This window comes from Chlorocebus sabaeus, chromosome X (assembly GCF_047675955.1).
Source record: "Chlorocebus sabaeus isolate Y175 chromosome X, mChlSab1.0.hap1, whole genome shotgun sequence".
NCBI classification, from domain to species: domain Eukaryota; kingdom Metazoa; phylum Chordata; class Mammalia; order Primates; family Cercopithecidae; genus Chlorocebus; species Chlorocebus sabaeus.
The window spans coordinates 139,468,719-139,492,465 of record NC_132933.1 but is presented as its reverse complement, the minus strand read 5'-3'; the positions used below and the strand labels follow the sequence as shown (position 1 = coordinate 139,492,465).

At 40.4% G+C, this 23,747-nt stretch overlaps 1 long non-coding RNA gene across 3 annotated transcripts in view; it reads right to left on the bottom strand.

The window, feature by feature from the left end:
• Positions 1 to 23,169, bottom strand: part of LOC119619957 (uncharacterized) — a 53,185-nt gene extending 30,016 nt beyond the window's left edge. For all 3 annotated transcript variants that reach the window (XR_005236363.2, XR_005236364.2, XR_012091867.1), the window contains exons 1-2: positions 23,057 to 23,169; positions 15,848 to 15,984 (exon numbers count right to left, since the gene is read on the bottom strand). This is a non-coding gene — a long non-coding RNA (uncharacterized lncRNA). The remainder of the gene's footprint in view (positions 1 to 15,847; positions 15,985 to 23,056) is intronic.
• Positions 23,170 to 23,747: the final 578 nt, after the last annotated feature.

Sequence of the window (23,747 nt, the reverse complement as noted above, 5' to 3'; positions counted from 1 at the left end):
TTGATGTGAAAATCCTCAATAAAATACTGGCAAACTGAATCCAGCAGCACATCAGAAAGCTTATCCACCATGATCAAGTTGGCTTCATCCCTGGCTGGTTCAATATATGCAAATCAATAAATGCAATCCATCACATAAACAGAACCAATGACAAAAACCACATGATTATCTCAATAGATGCAGAAAGGCCTTCAATAAAATTCAACATCCCTTTATACTAAAAACTCTCAATAAACTAGGTATTGATGGAACATATCTCAAAATAATAAGAGCTATTTATGACAAACCCATAGTCAATATTATACTGAATGGGCAAAAGCTGGAAGCATTTTCTTTGAAAACCAGCACAAGACAAGGATGCTCTCTCTCACCACTCCTATTCAACATAGTATTGGAAGTTCTGGCCAGGGCAATCAGGCAAGAGAAAGAAATAAAAGTGTTCAAATTGGAAGCGAGGAAGTCAAATTGTCTCTGTTTGCAGACCACATGATTGTATATTTAGAAAACCCATCGTCTCAGCCCCAAAACTCCTTAAGCTGATACAAGGAACTTAAACAAATTTATAGGAAAAAAACAAACAACCCCATCAAAAAGGGGGTGAAGGATATGAACAGGCACTTCTCAAAAGAAGACATTTATGTGGCCAACAAACATATGAAAAAAAAAACTCATCATCACTGGTCACTAGAGAAATGTAAATCAAAACCACAATTAGATACCATCTTATGCCAGTTAAAATGGCGATTATTAAAAAGTCAGGAAACAACAGATGCTGGAGAGGCTGTGGAGAAATAGGAATGCTTTTACACTGTTGGTGGGAGTGTAAATTAGTTCAACCATTGTGGAAGACAGTGTGGGGATTCCTCAAGGATCTAGAACCAGAAATACCATTTGACTTAGCAATCCCTTTACTGGGTATATACCCAAAGGATTATAAACCATTCTACTATAAAGACTCATGCACACGTATGCTTATTGCAGTACTATTTAGAATAGCAAAGACTTGGAACCAACTCAAATGCCCATCAATGATAGACTAGACAAAGAAAATGTGGCACATATACACCATGGAATACTATGCAGCCATAAAGAAGGATGAGTTAATGTCCTTTGCAGGGACATGGATGAAGCTGGAAGCCATCATTCTCAGCAAACTACCACAAGAACAGAAAACCAAACACTGCATGTTCTCACTCATAAGTAGGAGTTAAACAATAAGAACACATGGACACAGGGAGGGGATCATCACATACCAGGACCTGTTGAGGGGTGGGGCGCAAGGGGAGGAAGAGCATTAGGACAAATAACTAATGCATTCAGGGCTTAAAACCTAGATGACAGGTTGATAGGTGCAGCAAACCACCATGGGACATGTATACCTATGTAACAAACCTGCACATTCTGCACATGTATCCCAGAACTTAAAGTAAAAAAAAAAAAGAATTGCAAAAAAACAAAAAAAAATACATCTAGGATAGTACATTATTTTTTTCCTATTTTCTATTAATTTATAATGCTTAACTAAAAATTATTTTTAAAATGTCAAAAAATATATAATAACATAGCATATTCTAGATTACCTGGTCAACCATCATACAACCACATACTGCTATTCAAATTCAAGGTGCACGTTTGCATTTCTCTTAATCATTGCATTGGTGCCAAGTGATCTGCCTGTGTGACGTGTTTGACTTTTAACACACGATTTCTCAAACTTGGGTTAGCACAAACATCTGCAGACATAACATTGGAATCTACAAGTCCTCAAAATTCCACTCTTCCTCATTCGTCCTCTCAGCCCTTGAGTGTTTTGTACTAGTTTATGGGATCTCTGCAGAAAAGTTTGAACGGCTAATTAATGCCTATCAACCTAATCTCTCATATAAAGATGTTCATTTTCTTGACTGACAGACACAGTGTCTTCAGTGGGTTTTTCCTTTCATTCACTGTACTACATTTAGTATGTAATAAATTTTGAAAGATCATCATGGCCAGGCTTAAAGAATTGGTCATAGGGGTTGGGGATGCCACAAAAGAAGGACTAGTGAAACAGTGAAGAGTATATTGTTCTCATCTGCTCAGGAGGAAAGGGACAGAATGAGAGGGATTGATGACGTCCTGTCATATTGATAACTGACATAGAAAGTGCTGTGATGGGAGAAAGAATATAGATTTTGGAGTCACGTGGACAGCCATGTGACTTGGCAAAATGCTTGGCTTTTTCAAGTCTCAATTTCTTCATCTAAATAATGCAAATGAAAATACTAATACATCTTCAGCAAATGGCACTACACAAAGTGGATGTACATATTTTTAAAAATAAGAACTTTGACTCTTACCTCACATCACATGCAAAAAGTTAATTCAAGATGAATCATAGACCTAAATATAAATGCTAAAATTATAAAGCTTCTAAAATAAAGGCAGGAGAATATCTTTGTAACCATGCAGGAAGTAAAGATCTCTTAGAGAGGGCACAGAAAGCTTTAGCCATGAGAGGAAAAATTGATAAATTAGACTTTATTAAAGTTAAAAACTGCTTTTCAACAGACCCTACTGAGACAATGAAAAGACAAGCCACATACTGGGTGAAATATTTGCAACATATAAAACTGGAAAAAGACTTACATGTTAAAAATGTAAAGAATTCAGCCAGGCGTGGTGGCTCACGCCTGTAATCCCAGCACTTTGGGAGGCCGAGGCAGGTGGGCAGATTACGAGGTCAGGAGTTCGAGACCAGCCTGGCCAACATGGTGAAACCCCGTCTCTACTAAAACTACAAAAATTAGCTGAGCATGGTGGTGGGTGCCTGTAATCCCAGCTACTTGGGAGGCTGAGACAGGAGAATCGCTTAAACCTGGGAGGCAGAGGTTGCAGTGAGCCGAGATCATGCCATTGCACTCTAGCCTGGGCAACAAGAGCAAAACTCCGCCTCAAAAAAATATACACATATAAAGAATTCATATAATTTAACAATAAAAAGTAGCTTAATAAAAAATGGGGGTGACTTGGACAGACATTCATGAAAGAAAAGTGACTAATAAACATATCTTTTAAAAAGATGCTCAACAGTTCTAAGCATCAGGGAAAATGCAAGTTAAAACCACAATGAGATGGCACTACACACCCACTAAGATGACTAAAATTAAAGAGTCAGACATTATCAACTGTTAGCAAGGATGTGGAACAAATGGAACTCTCAAATTGCTGGAAGGAGTTTAAAGTGATACAACCATTTTGTGGAACCCTTTGGCAGTTTCTTAAACGGTTAAACATATACCTACCCTATGACCTGGTAATTCCATCTATAGGTATTTATCCAAGATAAATGAGAACATATGTGCACAACAAGTCTTGTAGAAAAATATTTGTAGCAGCTTTATAATAGCTAAAAATAAGAAATAGCTCAAATGTCCATCGAGAGAATGGATAAACAAACTGTGGTATATTCTTACAATGGCTTACTATTAAGCAATAAAAAACGAACAAATTATGGATACATATAGCAACATGGACAAATTTTAAAACCTGCTCAGCAAAAAAGAAAAAAAAAGACAAGCACAAAAGAATTTATAATCTATGATTCTGAAACTACCTTTACAAAAATTGTAACAGGAGAAAATTATGACTGAAAAAGATCTGACCTAACCAACTCCATCTTGCTTCTAACCTCCAAGCTCTTCTTGTTCATTCCCGGACATAGGCCGAACTAACTTTGGGAGGAACTTAGTTTATAGTTTAACTTTGAAATAAAGATGATAACAACCCTATTCTTGCCTGGGAACCAGATTGCCTTTGCAGGACTAACAAATTAGCCACAAGATTAGAAAATATGGTTTAGGAGTCATGCAGCCAGAGGCCACACGATTCTAAACTTCCCCAGTTGCTCCTAGGGATAACATCACTACTGTAAAACCTAAGATTGATACTTGAGATATTTTTCAGACCCTGCACTCGACGGATCAGCTGGCACCACCCAGATCAAGAAACTGGCTCATCTGGTCTTGTGGCTCCCATCCAGGAGCCTCAGTGCAAGAGGACAGCTTCGACCCCCTATGATTTAATCTCCAACCTGACCAATCAGCACTCCCTACTCCCTGGCCCCCTACCCACCAAATTATCCTCAAAAAACCCCAGTCTCCAAATTTTCAGGAAGACTGATTTGAGTAATAATAAAACTCTGGTCTCCCGTTCAGCCGGCTCTGTGTGTATTAAACTCTATTGTAATTCCCTTGTCTTGATAAATCGGCTCTGTCTGGGCAGTGGACAAAATGAACCCGCTGGATTTTTGTGAAGCTCTAAAGCAGATAAAGCTAATCTGTGGTAATAGAATCAGATAAGTGGTTGCTTGGGGTTGGGGGTAGGGAGGTGTAGCTGTTACTAACCCGAAGTGGCAGGGGAGATGCTTTCTGCAGTGATTAGAAATGTTCTATATCTTGATGAGGCAGGTTACATGCATGTGTGCATTTGTGAAACTTATGAAAGTAAACATTAAAATCAGTATATTTCATTGTAAGTAAATTATGTCTCAGTAAAATGATTTCTTTAGCAACTCAAGTACTCTACTCAAGCAAAACTGAGTTATCTCGGTAAGGATGAATGAGAGTTATCTCCCAGAGATGAATGATGCTAATGGCCTGGAGGTTTTCCTTTTGAGGTGTTGATGAAGTGGAGGACTATTCAACTGGGGCAGCAGCGGGTCAAGGGAGTGGGAGGGAGGGTGTTGGGGAGGGGAGTTTCCCTCGTGTGGTGATGAAAAGCAAGCATTATTTTCCTTCAATTTTACAAAATCATTTTCATGTCACATTTTCTAAACCAGCTATGTGTACCGTTGGTTTGGCAAATGGGGTGAATAAAGTATTTCTAAGAACAAAATGAAAGGCCTGTGGGCTGTTTAGAAGTAGCCAACTGAATACTTCAAGAGGCAGAGTGAGGGTTAAGCTAAATTGCTAAACCATGCATACTTAATTTCCCCCTTAAAAATAGCACCGGGCACGGTGGCTCACGCCTGTAATCCCAGCAGTTTGGGAGGCCCAGGTGGGTGGATCATGAGGTCAGGAGTTCAAGACCACCCTGGCCAAGATGGTGAAACCCCATCTCTACTAAAAATACAAAAAAATTAGCCGGGATTGGTGGTGGGCACCTGTAATCCCAGCTACTCAGGAGGCTGAGGCAGAGAATTGCTTGAACCCAGGAGGCGGAGGTTGCAGTGAGCCGAGATCGCGCCACTGCACTCCAGCCTGGGAGACAGAGTGAGACTCCATCTCAAAAATAATAATAATAATAATAATAAAAAACCACTCTCAAAGAAGTCTCAACAGATGCTATGGACAGATTTGCATATTAAAAATTCCATAATGATTCCTGAAATATTGATGATTTTGTGTTGATATAGTCTTTTTTAAAAGACTCCAAATAATTCAAATGTTTTTAGAGCAGCTGGGAACACAGAGTGAAAATAACAATTGTTTAGTTTATGGTCTTGTGATCTTGCAAAAGATCATTGAATACTATTGAAATCATTTCATGGGTTTGATTGCGTGTTTGACAAAGTAGCAAGGTCAATGCCAATTCCAAAGAACCGTCTTTCTTTTATTATTGTTTTCCATATGTCCATCTAGTAAAAGTCATCCAAGGGCACAATTTAAGGTTGAATTATAGCAGGAGTTGGTAAACTTTTTCTGTAAGGGTCAGACAGTTAATATTTTAGGATTTGTGGGCCATTTGGTCCCTGTCACAACTATTCAACTCTGCCATTGTGGCATGAAAAAGCACCATAGAAAATATGTAAACAAATGGGCATGTGGGTTCCAACAAAACTTTGTTTATGGACACGGAAATTAAATTTCATATAGTCCAATGTCATAGAATGTTAAAAAATAATTTAATAATGTTAAAATGATTCTTAGCTTGAGGGCAATACATAAAGAAGTGACAGGCTGGATTTGGCCAAAGAGTTGAGTAATTTGCTAATCCCTGGATTAGAGTACTGATATTTTCTAGCAGAGTTATTTTTACTAAGTCATTTAACTTTCCTGAGATTTCATTTTCTTTATCTATGCAACTGGAATTCCCAGATATACCTTAGACGGTTGCTGAACATTAAATGAATATAATATGGAGGAGTTCCGTGTATTCTGGAAAGCACTTTAAAAATTAAATATTAATGTTTTAAAGTATTATTATTAAGCAACATTTATTTTCATAGTTAATACATTGGATATTCTCATACAGGTGATCAGTCACATTACTGTTACCGGAAAGGGGATCTGAATCCAGACCCCAAGAGAGGGTTCTTGGATCTCGCACAAGAAAGAATTCAGGGCGAGTTCACAGTGCAAAGTAAAAGCAAGTTTATTAAGAAAGTAAAGGAATAAAAAGAATGGCTACTCCATAGGCAGAGCAGCCTCGAGGGCTGCTATTTGGTTATTTTTTGATTACATGCTAAACAAGGGGTGGATTATTCATGCCTCTCCTTTTTAGATCATATAGGGTACGGTCCTGATGTTGGCATGGCATTTGTAAACTGTCATGGCGCTGGTGGGAGTATAGGACAACCAGGGATCACTCTCATCACCATCTTGGTTTTTGTGTGTTTTGGCCAGCTTCTTTACTGCAACCTGTTTTACCAGTAAGGTCCTTATGACCTGTATGTTGTGCTGACCTCCAGTCTCATCCTGTAATTTAAAATGTCTTAACTTATTAGCTTTATTTTACCCGGCCCCTATTCAAGATGGAGTTGCTCTGGTTTAAACACCTCTGACATTACCATGATCATATCATCTAGGAAACGTAATTACAAACACTGGCAATAGATAGCCTGAGGCAAAACTACCCTAAATAAAATGAAATTTCATTTTTAACACAAGAAAGTGTGCACTATAACTCCATGTTCCTATTTTCTGTCTCTCAGCTGGGTGGACAAGATCATTTAGGGAATTTAGGTCACTTAGAGAAATCAGACAAAAGTGAAGGATGGGTAAAAATTGAGTTGAATTGCTGTTTAAACTCTCTTGTTCATCAAGTTAAGCTGCAGTTTCCCTCCCCCACTTAACCCCCTAGAACCTTTAGGAAAGAAAGGCCATCTGTTCTGGATGATTCAGACATTTACCTGCCTCAAGGCAGGACAAGATGATCTCTTAATGCTTTTCTTCTGTCAGTGGTAGACATGACCATTATTAACAAAAATTAAACTTAAATTGCTGACCACTGATGCGATCACTGCAAATACTGCTGCTCCTTATATAATTTCTGTTTGGGGAATATCCAAACAGAAGAGTAAACTCTTATTCAATACCTTTCATGTCTTAATTTTGAAAGAGCTAGCTTTGCAAGTCATGAGAATTTATATAGATGGAAACTTCCCAGTCTCCTTCATTATCTTCTGTTCCTCTTAGTCCTCTGGCTAGAAAAAGCCAATACAAACCTAGTAGAGGATGAAAAATGAATTCAATCTAGAGGGTCTTCAATTTACCCAGGAGCATGTAGAGCCTTGAGCACTGTAATTTAATACTATTATGTTTGGAGGATTGCTTTTAATGAAGTAATTATTTCACACTGAATGAATAAGTAACTTTAAAATCATGTGACTCCACATTTGATGTCACTACTAACCTTTTTCCTCTTTGTTTCCTTCTGTGTTCAGCTGTAGAGCCATTTAAGCCAGAATCAGTCGAACGGTTTTGTGATTTGAGACGGGTCTACAGGCCTCAGTCTCCCACAATCTAGGCTGAGAAGTTTATGAAAGCCTCCAGAGAGGGCCTCTACTATTATTTGTTGTACTATGTTGGGAAAAACACACAGAAATGAGATCTTGATTACAAATGCTTTTTTTGATTACAAATTGTTTTTTTGTTGCTTTTAACAAGCCTTGCCGATATTATTTCACAATTAGACAGTGGAATAAAGCTTTTTAAATCACATCAATTCACGCTAGCCTTAAAGCTAGCATTTTTACACATTGGCTGTAAAGTAAGAGTTTTGATTATGAACATTTCTACTTCAGCTAATGCCTTTTATGACAAGATAATTAATCCTACAAGTGGTAACTAGTTAGTACAGGACTGATAAGAACTGTGGGAAATACACTAAGTACATATATTTGAGATAAAAGTAGATAAGGGGGTGAAATGTTTCAGACGTGTGGCCGACACAGGTCTGACCTTTAATACAAACAATATCTTGTTTATTTCAGTCCCTCCTAACCTACCCTCAGACTTCCCAGGGGATCCGCTGAGCTGAACAAAGGTACAGAAAAACTCTCAAAAAGCGTTAGTCTATTTCCATTTACCTTAATTAAAAATATATGAAAAGAAGCCAGAAACAGAAGGTAGCATATTGATTGCCAAGGGATGGGGGGAAGATTTTGGGGGGAAATGGGAAGTGACTGCTAGTAGATACGGGGTTTCTTTTGGAGTTGATGAAAGTGTCCTAAACTGATTGGGATGACAGTTACACAACTCTGACCACACTAAAAGTACATGGAATTGTACCTTGCAAGTGGGTGAATTGTAGGCTACACGAATTATATGCGAAAGAGACTGTTATTAACAAACAGACTGGGAGCACGAGTTGGAGTTACACTGCAGAAGACCTTGACTGCCATTGGAAGGCATTTGGACGCTGCCATTGTCATTGGCAGCCATTATATTTTCAAGGAGTAGGGCCATACAGTCAGGTTCCTGTTTTAGAAAAACCACTGTCTTAGCGATATGGAGGGTGGGTGGAAGCAAGGAAAACTTGAAGCAGAGAAAGCAAGGGAACCTGCTCGATTTGTAGCAGAGATTTTTTCTGAAGGTATTAGTTCATGTTTTGTTCTCATGGTATGTTTTCTTCCATTTTGGGAAGGTTAACCTTCATCATGTCATTAGTCCAGAGAGGTATGTGTTGTGAGGCCAGGAGCAAAATTTGTTTGGAGACAGCTTTCCAAACAGCTACCCCTCCCCATCAACACTTGCTATTGTTGTCTATTTGAATACAGCCATCCAAGTGGGTGTGATGTGTTATCTCACTATGGTTTTTATTTGCATTTCCCTAATGATTAATGATACTAAGCATCTTTTCGTGTACTTACTGGCCATTTTATATCTTCACCCTCCATCTTGCGGAAGTGGAAGTTTTACAGTTAGAAATTGATTCCTTTGGTCTCTCAAAGAGAAAATACCTAAGCCCAGTGGTTCTCAAGCTAGGCAATTTTTATTTCCCAAGAAGCGTTTCCGGATAAAATACAGATACTCAGTTCAATTTAGATTTCAAATAAATAGCAACTAATTATTTAGTGTATCTATGTTCCAAATATTGCATGAGACAGACACAGATTTATAAATTATTAGTTGTTACTGGCATCTAGTGAGCAGAGACCAGGTATGCTGCTAAACATCCTACAGTGCACACAGAAGTTCCTCACAACGAAGAATGATTCTGCCCAAAATGTCAGTAGTGCCAAAGTTTTGAAATCCTTCTTTAACCATTGAATGAGAATAAACTCTGATATTGTTTGGATATGGTTCTCTCCAAATCTCACGTTGAAATGTGATCCTCAATGTTGCAGGTGGGGTCTAGTGGGAGGTGAGGCTCATGGGGGTGGATCTCTCATGAATGGCTTGGTGCCCTCCCCCAAGTAATGAGTTCAGCAGGCTTTGGTTGTTAAAAAGAGACTACAACCTCCCTCTCTCCCTTGCTCCCTCTCACCACGTGATAGCTTGTTCCTTCTTCACCTTCCGCCATGATTGTAAGCTCCCTGAGGTCCTCACCGGAAGCAGATGCTGGTGTCATGCTTTGTGTACACCCTGCGGAACTGTGAGCCAATTAAACTTCTTTTTTTATATACATTACCCAGTCTCAGTTATTCCTTTATAGCAATGCAAAACAGACTAATACATACTCTATGAGCTTAATAGACTGCTAGGAGAAAGAGCTAATGGCCACAGGGAAGGGAAAGCCTCTGGGTGAGAGTCAACTTAGTTAACTTCTTTTCTTTCCTTTCATTTCTTTTCTTTTATTTTATTTTTTTCTCTCTCTTTCTTCCTTTCTTTCTTTCTTTTCTTTTCTTTTTTCTTTCTTTTTTTTTTTGGAGAAAGGGTTTCATTCCATCAGCCAGGCTGGAGTGCAGTGGCACCATCACAGCTCACTGCAGCCTCAACCTCCTGGGCTCAGGTGATCCTCCCAACCTAGCTTCCTGAGTAGCTGGGACCACAGATGCAGGCCATCATGCCTGGCTAATTTTTTAAAAAATTTTTTGTTCTTTTTTTTGTAGAGATGGGGTCTCGCTACATTGCCCAGACTGGTCTCAAACCCCTGGCCTCAAGCAATCTTCCCACTTTGGCTTCCCAAAATGCTGGGAATGCAGGCATGAGCCACCTTCAGCCCCAACTTCTTTTTTTTAATGATGCCTAAGGCCTATCCTGGCTGCTCTCTTGGAGAGTCATATATATGATAACAGCTCTCTGCAGGCAGAGAGGAGCCCATTTGTTCATCTGAGAAGTTACCACCAAACAGGCAGAGCCCCAAACAGCACCAGGTTCCCCATCGGTCTGCTATTGCTGCAAACCAAAGCAGAGCATCTCCTGCTGGAGCAGAAAAAGACCCAAGGCCCCAGACCCCAACTCCTGAGACACAGAGATAAGGAGGCCCCCATACAACTCTGTTAGTATGAAGTAGATCTCTTTGTTTTGAGCAGCAAATGAGCTGAATGAATATTGCTTCCTCTTCCTAGTCAGAACTGCTGACTTTGTACATTTTGCCATTGTCTCTCCGTTTTCTCCTCTCTTACCCAAAACACATATTATAGTGGGTACCAAGCTAGCATTTATCAAATTCCTTTGTGTGTGGATCATTTCCAGTAATCTCATGAATGCCAGCTTTTAGTCCCTCATGGAACAGAGATGAGAAGTTGGTAAACTTGATTAACTCCAAACCCCAGCACCCAGGTTCTTAGAAAATATTCCTTCTTAAAAACTGTCTCTGCTTTTTTTTTTTTTTTTTCCTGTTTTGTACTTTATTTGTCCCCATGGTAAACTGGTTCATGTGAGAAATTCTGTGTGCAGGAAAATAGGCAATTCAATAATTCAAAGGGCTTCCCCCTAACCATATGAAGTTGCCTTAAGCAGTTCTGTCAAAAATAATTTAATTGCTCAGAGCCACGTTCCATCTCCAAAGATGTCAGACAATCGTTTCCTTCCAGTGACAAAAACAAGCCCAAAGCTCATTCGTCTAGAAAGTACTCCCTACAAATCATGCTATATACATTTTTTTGAGTGATTTGGAGACTTCTTGCACCAGTGTTTGTGGCCATGTTTCATTAGAATGTTTGGCTTTTGTTTGGCTTTTGTTTCAGGAACCTATCCTAGAAAGCTGAGAGGATACCCAGAATGAGAGCTGTGTTTTAAAAATGAGTATCAGGTCAAATTGCTATGGAGGAATTGAAGAATAATTGGGCTATGCATGTCATTTTTTCAAGAAGACAATTCATGATTTCTCTTTTTTAAACTTGCTTTTTTTTTCCTTCAATTCGACATTTTGTGCCTGGCTGCCTTAAAAGTCTCATGTTTCTGTAGTATATTTGGACTACAAATTGAGGGCCCAGAGGCAAAAGTTAGAAATAAATACAGTTTGTACTATGCAGAAAAGCAGCAGAGCTCTGCTCCAAAGAATTGCTCATAAGCAGGTAATTATTTTTTCTAGAGAATGGAACATTCTATGAGGCATGAAAGTTGTTACATAAATCAACTATCTCTGCTCCCACTAGCTTTCTCTTTGTGACAGCCACACCCACTCGGTGCAAAAGTGGTGCTGAATCAACTTCTATGGAGACCGAATTACAGAGTCAATCTATGCACTGTGGGATCATGGGCCTGTGCGATCAATTACTTTGGCAATAACTTTCTTTTTTTTTTTTTTTTGAGACGGAGTCTTGCTCTGTCGCCCAGGCTGGAGTGCAGTGGCCGGATCTCATGGCAATACTTTCTACTCCATGTGAACTTTTCAGCCCCCATATCACTGTTTTAGGGCTTGCCAAAACTAAGAATAATTCCTCGTTTGTCTCGATGGCATCTTCCTTTTATTCTAACATGATGAAAATTACTGGATGCCAGGAGACAAGAGTGTTGTCCCTTTATCCCCCATCACATGAAGGGTCACTAACATGAAGTGCTCTTGCCTCTGCCAAAAGGTGGTATTCTTCCCTGTGTAAAGAGTCCTGGGTTGTGGAGGAGATGACTCCCTCCATACAGGGCCTGATGATAGGGTTTGCCCACTCCCAAGAGTAAGACTGTGGCTCCAACCTGACACACAATTCCAAAGGCCAGGGGTGGTGCGTCTCCTTTCACTACTCCTGGATCCATAGGTAGAGAGATTATTTTGGTCTGGATGTTTACTTTTCCACAGACCATAAGGCAATAACTACACAAATCAATTTTAGTCCACATCAGAATCTACCCTGCCAGGAAAGAAGTTCTTGACATTATCTGTCACAGTAATCGAAGCATGTCCATGTTTCCTTATTTTAATTTTTGTATCACCTCCAAGTAGCAATGTTTCCAACTCGGTCCCCGAGCATGAAACCACCTGCTTGGGTTTTAATTTATGTTATCCTTTTAGTTCTCCCCATTCCACCTGCAGCGAGCAGAAATAAAAATCTAGCCACCTGCTAAGGATCTTCCTTAACTGTACATAAACCTGCCACCTTTATATAATAAAAGAAAAAATGATTGTGCACTTTAAAAGCCTGGTGAAGACAAGAGGAGCTCAGAGAAGGGGCTCACCCCCAGCCCGCAGTCCCTACCCATTTGCAGCCCCCATCCATCTTCCAAAGAGATGCTATCTGCCAGTGTGCAGGGCGAATTGAAAATGGGATATGACAAGACTGTGAGAGGAAGCAATTTCCAAGATCAGTTCCACTGAGACAGACTCAAAAGTGAAACCCTTGGGGCTACGCTATTATGACCTTTAACTAAAAATGGTGGCAATGGATCTCTCTGGGCCTGTATGTTCTTGTGCATAAAGCACCTTACTCAACATAGTAGACAATGATCAGACAAGGGCAGTGTGTGCATTTCAAGAAGCCTACTTCCAACACAGCCTCAACAATCTGTTATTTTTAGAACATGACTAGGAATCATCTTCAACTGCCCAATTTCTGTTTCCTTCTAATCAGCCTCTTGAAAGACAGTACTGTATTCCTAAAGCAGAATGTTAGAAGCACACAGAATACTAGGAGAGACAGCACGGTCATTGTTAGGAGGGCTTAAAAGAAAGAAAGGGCAGGCGATAGTCTCTGGGCCAGTCTTGGCACGGGTCAGGAGTCACATAGGGAAAGTTTACCAGTTGGAGAACTTTCTGTTGTGCTGAGGGTCATCACACAAGGTCTGAAAATGGAACAAGCCCGGGAGTAGATGTGCTGTGTATACAGCAATGTGGAAATCACAGCCACAGGTGAAGCATTTGCCTGTAATGACCATACTTGCTCAGTTTGCCATAACATACATAACATATGTAAATTAGCATTTAATATACACCTATTAGGGACAAAGATCTGAAGTTGTGTGGACTCTAAATGGAAAAGGTACTATGATTGAAAAATAATAGTCTAGGGCCTGGCGCGGTGCCTCACGCCTGTAATCCCAGCACTTTGGGAGGCCCAGGTGGGTGGATCACCTGACGTCAGGAGTTCAAGACCAGCCTGACCAACATAGTGAAACCCTGTCTCTACTAAAAAATACAAAAAATTAGCTGGGCCTGGTGGTTGGCATCTGTAATCCCAGCTACTCAGGAGGCTGAGGCATGAAAATTGCTTGAACCCAGAAGGCAGAGGTTGCAGTGAGCCAAGATTGTGCCACTGCACTCCAGCCTGGGTGACAGAGACTCCGTCTCAAAACAAAACAAAAAAAAAGAAACAGTAGTCTAGCCGAGGAGGCAAGATTAAAAGAAATAAGCACACACAATCATAATACACATCAACAAGTATATGATCATTTACTGTTGGCAAGGTCCTTGGGACTCAACCTACAAAGACCCACTTATTGAAGAAGAAACTGGGACATTTTTGGTTCTCCATTACCTTACCTTGCATGGTTTAATGGGATAGCCTAAGAAGAAAACCCAATAATCCTAGAAATCACAAGGACTGTTGAGAGAAAAGGGCATTTCAAAACGGCCACACTTCGTTTCCGCGTTTGTTTTTATTCCTAAAGGTTAATTAGAAATTATACATGCATTTCAAATTTTCTTAGAATGTAAGCTACCAAAGGGCAAGGATGCTTTCATTTTCTCTTTCTGCAACTCTTCCTTGTATGAGGACTTAGCTCTGTATCTAGCAAATAATGAAGGGTGATCAAGCAAAAGCCAGTACACTGCAAGGAAATGCATTCTAGAGACTCATACTTCTGCACTTACTTTATTTTTTAAAATTCTGTACTCTCAGGCCCTAAAATCCCATCCACTGAAATGGGATCTAGAAGCATTGAGGCAGCGTCTTGTCCTGGGTGCAAAGACTTGGTGGGAGGCCCTGAGAAGCTAGGGAACTCAAGGACTGTGAGTGTCTGCCAGTGGGCAGAGAAATGCTGCAAGATCAGGGCATCAAAACCAACTGAGCGTGTTTCTTGTAGAATCTAAGATAGTCAAACTCTTAGAAATAGAGAGTAGAATGGTGGTTGCTAAGGTGGGGGAAAAGTGGGGAGATATTGGTCAAAGGTGATAAAAATTCAGTTATACAAGTTGAATAAGTGCTCAGAGTCTAAAAGGTATACAGTCAGTAGAGTGACTACTTGTGTTGTCATAATACTGTGTTATATACTGGAAATTTGCTAAGAGGATAGATATCAAGTGTACTCAGTGAAAGAAAGAAAGAAGGAAAAGAAAAAGAAAGAAAGAAAGAAAGAAAGAAAGAAAGAAAGAAAGAAAGAAAGAGAGGAAGGAGAAGGAAGGAAGGAAGGAAGGAAGGAAGGAAGGAAGGAAGGAAGGAAGGAAGGAAGGAAGGGAGAGAAGAGAAGAGAAGAGGGGAGGGGAAGGGAGGAGGGCAGGGGGCCAGGGGAAGGAAAGAGAAAGAAAGAAAGAAAGGAAGGAAGGAAGGAAGGAAGGAAGGAAGGAAGGAAGGAAGGAAGGAAGGGAAAGAAAGAAAAGAGAGAGAGAGAAAGAAAGAAAAAAGAAAGAAAGAAAGAAAGAGAAGAAAGAAAGAAAGAAAGAAAGAAAGGAAGGAAGAAAGAAAGAAAGAAAGAAAGAAAGAAAGAAAGAAAGAAAAGAAAGAAAGAAGAGAAAATATGTGAGGTGATAGATAAGTGAATTTGGTTGATTGTAATGATCATTTCACAATGTCTACATGTATCAAAATATCAAGTTGTGTATCTTAAATATATATAATCCCTATTTATGAACTATACCTCAATAAAACTCCCCAAAACATGAAGTGAGCACATTTCTTTACAATTTTCTCCAAAACCAGCCCTGCCTTAAGTACATCAGAAGCTCTGGTATGACACTTTGCCAAACCAAAACCAGGGATTCACCAGCCTCCATTCCCTCTTCTGCACACTGGTAGAGAACACTGAACACCTATAGCCAATAGGCCACTCTCTCTGTCAACCTTGAGCATTTCTCTCTCACACAGTTGGGCTGTATGCTTACTTCAAATCAGTTGTATTTGTTCCCACAGCTGTGTAGGCCAGTTGTGCTTGTCACTTGAATTCTGTAATTTTATTAAAACTGGTAGTTTGTGATGGTGTGGTGGTTTTCAGGCAGGCCGGCCAAGCAGCAGGAAGTACACATCACGCACCACACAGAGGAGGATTTGGAAACGAGGCAAAATGTATAGCTCAGTCAAACAGCTCAGAGGAGACACAGTCTAATTACTCACTCATCCCTGCAGCAGATTCCAACAGTCCCCAGGAAAGCGCAAGACAACACTGCAAGGGCTTCTTCTAAGGCCTCCATGTCTCCACCACTCTTTCCAGCATCTTTAAAAACCACCAGGAGGGAGCTCTGTCACATACCCTGGAACAAGAATTTGAGAATCAGATTTAGGGCCCCGAATTTAAAACTGTATGAAGTCATATGGTTGATTGGAACTTGTTAAAAAAAAAAAAGTAACTTTTCTTTGGCTTACAAATTAGAGAAGAACATTCGTGTTTATAAAAATGACTAATTAATTCATAGCTATCTCTTGAAAATACTCAAAGGGGAAAGGTCGTTGTTTGCATTTTGAAAATTTAAAACAGCGAAATTTTTAGGATACTAATCCAAAGCTCCATTAACCCAATATTAATGAACATTTCAGCAAGATCGTGTGATGTTTCTTAAAGAAAATGGCATTAGAGGTTTTTTTTTCACATTCAGTATTAAATGTAAAAATAGTATGTCAAAACAATAAATAGCAGAAAATCATTCTGAGTTTAATTTTATCTCACACATATGTGAAATAAATGAAGCGTGATGTGACAATCCAATCGTGGAGAAAGAAAAATAGACTTTGGTAGAATCTTGAGTATTTAAAAATGATTGTTAAAATATGAATATGCCATAGACATTGTACTCAGATTTTAAATGTTCCAAGGTTAGCTACTTACATGACTTCCATTATTAAAGTGCCCTTGGAGTTAGAAATGGAAATATGCTTTTAGGATTATCATCTATTCCTGGGAGGCATCACAGAATTGTTATTTCCAAAGTGTTTCCTTGTTCTTGGTACACTGTAGAGTCTTTTAAGAACAAAGAGTTATTCTCAATTCAAGCTGGACTAAACTGCACCAACTGAACTCCCGCATTATTTCAGAAATTCTGTATTCAGTGGGGAGGATGGAACAAAATAATTAGGATATGGGGCCCAGAGACCTTCCGGGAAAGATATTCTTGCTGTATTCTACAGCTTTTTCTGATGCTTTATTTTTCTCTCTTTTACAATTCCTCCCACCCACTCTTCACGCCAGCAAACAGATGATCCGGGAGAATAAGAATATTGTATGATCACTAGTTAATTTACTTCGGATTGCTTTCCAGGCACCACGAGTCTGACCGCTCAGGGGTTTCTAGTGAAGTTTTGGCAGCTGCTAAGCACAGTTAGCTGCCCATAAGAACTACTGATTCTGCTTCGTTTTACATACATATGTATATGTATATTTACGTATGTATATGACAGGGCATAACTCACCATGACTGGCTTACATTTAGGCTACTGTGTATTGAATCAGACACTGTTTATCACTTTCAAGTTCTAATTTCTGCATCATGCATATGGTTATTTAAACCCATATAGTTCAATGAAAATGCTCCCATCCTGCACAGACTAGCCTAAAGGGGCACTACATGCAATGCTAGCAGAGGGTAAAAACATGGCACTGGCTCTTTTTTTAAATGACTAGTTTGAAATGGAGGTGATTCATTAATTCAACGTTTATTGAGTGCCTACTAGGCAGCAGGCCATAAGTTAAACTCTGGGGATTATTTTTTTCTTGAGACGGAGTCTCGCTCTGTCGCCCAGGCTGGAGTGCCGTGGCTGGATCTCAGCTTACTGCAAGCTCCGCCTCCCGGGTTTACACCATTCTCCTGCCTCAGCCTCCTGAGTAGCTGGAACTACAGGCGCCCATCACCTCACCCGGTTAGTTTTTTGTATTTTTTTTTTTTTTTTTTTTTTTTTTTTTAGTAGAGACAGGGTTTCACCATATTAGCCAGAATGGTCTCGATCTCTTGACCTTGTGATCCACCTGTCTCGGCCTCCCAAAGTGCTGGGATTGCAGGCTTGAGCCACTGCGCCTGGCCACACTCTGGGGATTTTTTAAAAAGAATGCCTGGTAGCTGCAGTAGCTAACACACATCACATTTATGCTCTATGAAAATTCATAATCCAGCTAAGAAATAGACACCCAATCAAGTGTATTGGTGAAAGTGGTATGAAACAAATGCCCACAAAGAGCCCAGAGGAGGGAGGGACATTTGGACCAGGCCTTTGTTGCCCTTCATATATGAATCTTTTTGCAGACACGTCTTCATTGAAAATAGCTGGGTCAAGTGGTAATTTTATTAGAAACTTCCAAACATTTTTCCATGGAGCTGTACCATGTTAAATTCCCACCAGCAGTATATGAATTCCAGTTGCTTCACATCCTCACCAACACTTGACATTGTCAGATTTTAAAATTTTACCCATTCTCATGTATGTAGTGATATCTTGCTGTAGTTTTACTTTACATTTTTCTATTAACAGTTATGTTGAACACCATATTTACATGCTCATTGGCCATTTGGATATCCTATTTTATAAAGTGCCTGTTTAAATCTTTTGCCCATTTTTAAATTGTTTTTTGTCCTCTTTTATTGATTTGGAGAAATTTTGTATATATTCTGGTTATAAATCCTTTTTGGATATATGTATTGCAAATATCTTCTTCCAGAAACGAATATTCTTTTGTACTCAGTAAAGAAAAAAAACAAAAACAAAACAAAAAAACTTCAGGATTACATTTAAGCAAGCACTGTTCATAAGGATAGAATAAATTCTGGCCGGGCATGGTGGCTCACGCCTGTAATCCCAGCACTTTGGCAGGCTGAGGCAGGCAGATCATGAGGTCAGGAGATCAAGACCATCCTGGCTAACATGGTGAAACCCCGTCTCTACTAAAAATACAAAAAATTAGCCAGGAGTAGTGGCGGGCGCCTGTAGTCCCAGCTACTCGGGAGGCTGAGGCAGGAGAATGGCGTGAACCCGGGAGGCAGAGCTTGCAGTGATCCCAGATTGCGCCACTGCACTCTAGCCTGGGCAACATAGCAGACCCCATCTCAAAAAAAAAAAAAAAAGAATAAATTCTACAGGTTTTCTTTACTGCCTGACATACCTACATATGCCATAAATGATATGAAAATCTGATGTGTGATAAGAGACTGAGATTTGACTGGGCGCGGTGGCTCAAGCCTGTAATCCCAGCACTTTGGGAGGCCGAGACGGGCGGATCACAAGGTCAGGAGATCGAGACCATCTTGGCTAACCTGGTGAAACCCCGTCTCTACTAAAAAATACAAAAAACTAGCCGGGCGAGGTGGCGGGAGCCTGTAGTCCCAGCTACTTGGGAGGCTGAGGCAGGAGAATGGCGTAAACCCAGGAGGCGGAGCTTGCAGTGAGCTGAGATCGCGCCACTGCACACCAGCCTGGGCGACAGAACAAGACTCCGTCTCAAAAAAAAAAAAAAAGAGTCTGAGATTTAATCATGTATTTGGTGGCTATTCAGTCAGTCATGGTCATAGTAAGCGTTGAACACATATTTGTTGAATAAACTAATAATCGAAAAAAAGGGCTTTTTGAAACTGAATTTTACTTAAAACTAAGCCTCTTAAGTGGAAAAGTACCATCACAGCAGAAATCTGGAAATTATTTCTTAATTAAATCATTTGTTCAATAAATATCTTAGGGTCTAAGAAGTGCAGGATACTTTTGTTAAGCTCTGTAGGGAATGTAAGAAACATGAAAACAATTATTTTCTTTGAATAGCAACTTACACTTTATAAAATGCCCCTAGAAATTGCATTTGAACTTGAAAACTAGCTTCTTGGCCAGGTGTGGTGGTTCACGCCTATAGTCCCAGCACTTTGGGAGGCCAAGGCAGGAGGATTGCTTGAGGCTAGGAGTTCAAAATCAGCCTGGGCAACATAGTGAGATCCTTTCTCTATAAAATTTTTAAAAATTGGCTGGGCATGGTGGCATGCCTGCAGTCTCAGCTACTTGGAAGGCTGAAGTGGGAGGATCACTTGAGCCCAGGAGTTTGAGGTTGCAGTGAGCTATAATCACACCACTGCACTCCAGCCTAGACAAGATTGCAACCTTGTCTCTCCAAAAAAAAAAAAAAAAAAAAGAAAGAAAGAAAGATGCAGAAAACTAGCTTCTCAAATTCTGCATTGCTTACTTGTTAATTCAAAAAGATACTTGCCACGTGCCTACTACGTGCCAGAACTAAAGTTTTAGGACAAGGTGGACAGCAAATAAATACCTGAATGATGTGATTGCATTAAAACCATAATCTCCCATCCCTCCAACAGTGTTAACCACCTGCCTCCATGATGCTTGTGAACTTTGGACAACCCTCTTCTTTGTTTGCTTTAATTTTACTTGTTTTTTAAAGTGAGACCTTCACGTGGTTCAAAAGTCAAAATGGTATAAAAATATATTTAGAAATCTTACTGGCATCCATAAGCTGGTCTGTCCTCCATCCTTTTGCCTCATTCCTTTTATTAGTTTCTTGCATATGCTTCCAATGTTTCTTTATGGAACTATGTACAAACACATATATGTTCTGATTTCTCCCTCATTCTTACATAGAGCTAACATGTTACATGCTGTTATATAAATGGGCTAAAAGTGGGGGACCCTGGATATTGGTCCCCATGTTGTTTACTTCTTCACAGCAGGCTAGGACAATTAGCTCAAAGCCCTGTGGCACTAAACTCAAATTCATATACATCTGGTTGCCTTAAATGTAGCCCAAATAACCATATTTTTAGCTATTTAAAGCCTGCCTGCCCTGCACATCCCATGAAGCTGTACCCAACATCTGCAAGCCATAGATAAGATGAACCTTGGGGATACGAAAGACACCAAGCCACTGCTGCCCATTCAAGCTCTCTCACCCAAAGACTCCCCACCTTGTTACTGGGTAACATCATCTACCTGCAGGAGCCGCTTCTCCAATTTCCCTCTCCCCTCGGAATGCCCTTGTTCTCCTCCTCTTCTGGGTGGTGGCTCCATGCTGCTCTTTCTAGAAGGTCTCCTGCTGTGAAGAACTTCACTCAGGTATCCCAACCAAGCACCACCCAAACAAAGTTCATTTGTGCTACTGTCATTTTGTGGTCATGTCCTTTCCTTGATCAGTTCTGAATCCTCTATCTCACCATATATACTCTGCCTTTTCATTTTGATTTTTTTTAACTTAACAATATATTCTGGGGAAGACTCCTTCACTCTTTTATACAGCTGCAAATTACTCCACTGCATTTAACCAGTCCCTCCTGATGGTCGATTGGATTATTTCTAGCCTTTTGTTATTACAATGATGCTGCAGTGAATCACCTTGTACATTCATCATTTTGTTCATGTACAGGCAGATCTATAGGATAAATTCCCAGAAGATGGATTGCTGGGTCAAAGGGTAAACAAACACATTTGTATTTTTGAAAAACATTGGCAAATCGTTCCTCTTAGCAACCATACATGAGAGTGTCTGTTTTCCCATAGCCTCACTATTTACCAATCTGTTAGGTAAAAATAAACAAACTTCTAGTCTTGGACTCCTCACACGGTAAAGATTGTTAACATAATATTTGTTAACATGCCTGTCTCTGCCACTGAATTGTGACACCCTTAAAGTCTGGAACCATTTCTTACTCATCTTCATATCCTGTTGCTTAGCTAGCAAAGTTCTTTGGACAGAATAGCTTCTGCCACTTCCCTCTCTCCCCCGCAAAAACATATTTACTGAGTTGAATCAATCACCACTTTAGCCTAGAGAGGCTCCCCCTCAGACCTTCCCATTGTGGTATGTGCTGACCCACTTTCAGCTGACTGCCAATTTCCTCTTGAGGCTGGGCCTGCTCAGCCCACCCACAGAGGGAGGAGAGCCTGAGATTGAATGCACCACCATCCCCAGCAGCTCTCAACCAATGCCTGAAGGGAGATGGTGCTTAAATAGCCAGCAGGCTCTTCCTTTGGGGGCGTACCTCTGAGGCATGGGGTGGTCTATGCTGAGAGCTCTTCGTGGGATGAAGCCCTGTTGTCCCTTTGTCCATAGCAGGAAGTAGCTTGATAATGTACCTTTTAATGGCTTCCCTGCCTTTCCTTCCTTTCCAGGCTCATCTTCTCACTCCATTATTGGAGTTTCCTTGAATCACCTCCCAAGTAAATGACTATCACTTTTTCAGGGTCTTTTCTGGGGGAAACTGAAATAAAGACAATACCTTCCTTTTTCTTTCTTCTTCCTTTTTTTTTTTTTTTTTTTTTTTTTTAAATAGGGTCTCACTGTGTCACCCAGGCTGGAGTGCAGTGGTACAATCATAGCTCACTGCACAGCTCACTTGGCCTCCCTAAATCTAGTGATTCTCCAGCCTCAGCCTCCCGAGTGGCTGGGACTACAGGTGCATGCCACCATGCCTGGCTCATTTTTTTTGATTTTTAGTAGACATGAGGTATCACTATATTGTCCAGGCTGATCTTGAACTCCTGACCTCAAGCAATCCTTCCACCTTGGACTCCAGCGATCCACCCACCTCGGCCTCCCAAAGTGGTGGGATTACAGGCATGAGCCACTGTACCTGGCCAGCTTTCTGTTTCAAATAAAGAAACCTAAATACTGAGAAAATAAGTGAAGTGCTCATGGCACAGCTAGTGAGTGAAAAAGCATATTCCCTGGCTCCTAGAAATGTGCTGTTTTAGAAAATGGAATTTCTCTTTATGGATGATAAGTACAACCATTGAGACATGAAAGAGTAATGGAAGAAGTGTGTGTGTGTATGTGTGTGTAAATCTATAACAGCACAAGGTTACATAAAATGAATAGTAAATAAGCGAAACAGCTCTCACCTATGGTGCATATTATGAGCCAGGCAAGTACTTTTTGTGTGTTTATTCATTTAACACAAAACTCTACAAGTTAGATGCATTATTATCATCAGTCCCAGGTCACAGATGAAGAAAATAAAGATACTGAGAGTTTAAGTAACTTGCCAAAGCTCACACTTGCCAAGATCTGACTCCTGGATTTGTGCGCATAACCATCAAACTATACTGTCTGCAGGGGCCGGCCAGAGAAGTTCTAGAAGTGACAGATTACCTTTGGCTTTTGGCAGCAGGGGTCTTGAAGAAAGAACATGGGATTATGCCTAATTAAGGACCAATTATTCCTAGGGCCATCAAAGAACTCATTTGTGTCAGTTAGAATATTTTCCAGGGCAGAAACTAAATATCCAACTAAAAATGACTTAAATAACAGGGGTCTACTGATAAATCTCACATAATAAGAGGTCTGGAGGCAGGAGGTTCCAGACTTAGTTAATTCAGCAGTTAAATGACTTCAAAGCAGCAGTGACTCACATATTCGTTCTTTATGTTCCATCCAATTCCATCTTCTTTGTAGTTCTCTTGATTCTCTGTCATGGTCTTGCAATGGCCCCCTCAGCTCCAAGTAGCAAATATCAGAAAAGGAGGGAGGAACTTTGTCCCAGAATCCCTTGGCAGGTATTCTCTTTGGTCCCATTGGCCAGGAATGGGTCACCTGCTCTAGACACAGGGGAAGCTGGGAAAGTGAGTCTCTGGCATTATCTGTCTCCAGCATGGGAGGCAGGTTCTGCTGGAAACAAAAGAGCAGAAGGATGCTGGCAGTGGGAAGGTAACCAGTCTTGATGCCATATAGCTTAAATCCCATGTTGAAGCCTTCTTTTTGGCTGTGCTGTTTGGAAAAGCCAGAACCCAATGGCTTTGCAAAGATAATCATGGGAAAACAATTCGAGATAGTACTCGGGTTCTGGCCAGAGATGACACCATCTAATGATGTCATATTTCACAGCAGGATGACAGACAGGCCAGAAACCAGGACCTGAAGCAGTCAGTGCCTATTCTGAACTGGGAGGCACCACATTGACCATATTTGGGAGGCCTCAGAGACTGGCTTCCACATCCAGACCAGAGCCAGGACAACTGGGATTGCTGGGCTCAGCCATCAATGGATATTTGATGAGTGTTTATTCTACTTACGGCAGCGTATTAAGCATTTTGGGGAAGGGGT